Here is a 2,493-nt window from a genome sequence, read left to right as displayed (position 1 = left end):
AATGGCATACGTTACACGTTAGCTATTAGATTATAAAACAAATGTGATTTTTCCTTATAAAACAAATTTGAATTTTTCTAATGAAACAAACTAGATTTTCCCACGCTAGTCTGCAAAATTATGTGATAGCAAATCCTGTTCTGTGTTTGTTCATCCGTCTTTAGTTATTAATTCGCGCATCGATATCTGTTTCTTTCTCATTTCTTACGACTTCCAATAGATTCACGTATTAATACCGAAGGTGATTTTTTTTGTCTGCTACACATTCAAGTTATTAGATAGTAAAAGGACAGTTTAATTTTAATTCTGAAGGCATCTCTGTAAAATTACATATTAATTTCTAATGTATGACACGTTTAATTCAGTTTTGATATCGTTACACAACCTTTTTATTTTTATTTTCAACGATTTCCTGTAAGATAAAACTATTAAAAGTAAACGGATAAAAAAAATTCCTTTGTCTCCTATACGCTCTGTGAGATTCAACATAAAATTTAATATTTAAGGACAAGTACTTAAAACAAGTTGCAAATCGTATAATCATTATTTAACATCTAGCGGCTAAAATATCACCTTCCAATCCAATCTACACAAACTATCGTACAGTCTGTTACCACAGGCACGTATTTTCGTACAGTATTACATTCGTTCGATTCGTTACCACACAACCAAACTGTTACATTCCAGCCTAACCAAATGCCGGGATGTTCCCTTCGAGAGGGCACGGCTAACTTCCTTCCCTAATCCGATTAGGCCGATGACCTCGCTGTTTGACCTTCTCCCCCCAATCTGGACCTCGGTATACGCTACAGGTCAGTCGCTCATGTTTTTCGGATAAATTCTAGTGTCCGATTCCTGTCGTCGACTTTGAGCAATGACGACATACAACAGGCAAGGACGGTACTTAGAGAAAATTTTTGAAATCAGTAAGTAGATAATATTCGTAAACAAAGGAATGTATCGTACGATAAAATTATAGTCATAACTCAAGCGATTATTTACTTCGCCATGTATTACATCAAACGAATTAAATGTAATGGAACTAAATAATAACAGAGCCAAAGAGAACTATATATGTGTGAAATAAATTGTTGTTGTTGTGGTCTTCAGAACAGAGACTGGTTTAATGCAGCTCTCCATGCTACTCTATCCTGTGGAGGTTTCTTCATCTCCAAGTAACTGCAACACCCTACATCCTTCTCAGTCTGCTTAATGTATTCACCTCTTGGTCTTCTTCTACAACTTTTACCCACCACGCTGCCCTCCAATACTAAACTGATGATCCCTTGATGCCACAGAACATTTCCTACAAACCGATCCCTTCTTCTAGTCAAGTTGTGCCACAAATTACAAATTCCTCTTCTTCTCCCCAATTCTATTCAGTACCTCCCCATTAGTTACGTGACCTACCCAACTAATCTTCTGGATTTTTCTGTGGCTCCACATTTCGAAAGCTTCTAATCTCTTCTTGCTAAACTACTTATCGTCCATGTTTCACATCCATACATACAATCCATACAAATACTTTTAGAAAAGACTTCCTGACACTCAAATCTATACTCGATGTTATGGCTATCCTTGCCATTGTCAATCTACATTTTATATTCTCTCTACTTCGACCATCATCAGTTATTTTTCTCCCCAGATAGCAAAACTCATCTACTAAGTGTCTCACTTCCTAATCTGATTCCCTCAGCATCACCTGATGTAATTTGACTACATTCCATTATCCTCGTTTTGCTTTTGTTGTTGTTCATCTTATACACTCTTTTCAAGGCACTGTACATACCGTTCAACTGCTGTCATAGGTCCTTTGTTGTCTCTGACAGAATTACAATGTCATTGGCAAACCTCAAAGTTTTTATTTCTACTCCAAATCTTTCTTTTGTTTCCTTCACAACTTGCTCAATATATAGATTGAATAACATTGGGGATAGGCTGCAACCCTATCTCCCTTCCCAACCACTGCTTCCCTTTCGTGCCTTACGACACTTATAACTGCCACCTGGTTTCTGTACAAATTGTAAATAGCTGTTCGCTCCCTGTATTTTACCTTTGCCACCTTCAGAAGTTGAAAGAGAGTATTCCAGTCGCAATTGTCAAACGGTTTCTCGAAGTCTACAAATGCTGGAGAGGTGAATGTGTCTTTCGTTAATCCGTCTTCTAATACAAGTCGCAGAGTCAGTATTGCCTCACGTATTCCAACATTTCTACAGAAACCGAACTGATCTTCCCCGAGGTCGGCTTCTACCAGTTTTTCTATTCGTCTGTAAAGAATTCGTCTCAGTATTTTGCGATCTCTCAACAGATAATCCTCCGTTGCGGTTGCACCTACGGTACGGCTATGTGTATTGCTGAGGCACACAAGCCTCCCCACCAACGGCAAGGTCCATGAATCATGGGGGAGTGTGGTGGGGTGAAATTAATTACTGTCGTAATTTATGCTAGTAGGAAAAGCAGAAAGAACCTTTCAATTTCATTTAAATATAGCGC

The sequence above is a fragment of the Schistocerca serialis genome, chromosome 5, assembly GCF_023864345.2.
Source record: "Schistocerca serialis cubense isolate TAMUIC-IGC-003099 chromosome 5, iqSchSeri2.2, whole genome shotgun sequence".
Taxonomy (NCBI): domain Eukaryota; kingdom Metazoa; phylum Arthropoda; class Insecta; order Orthoptera; family Acrididae; genus Schistocerca; species Schistocerca serialis.
Note: the sequence above shows the minus strand (reverse complement) of the source record.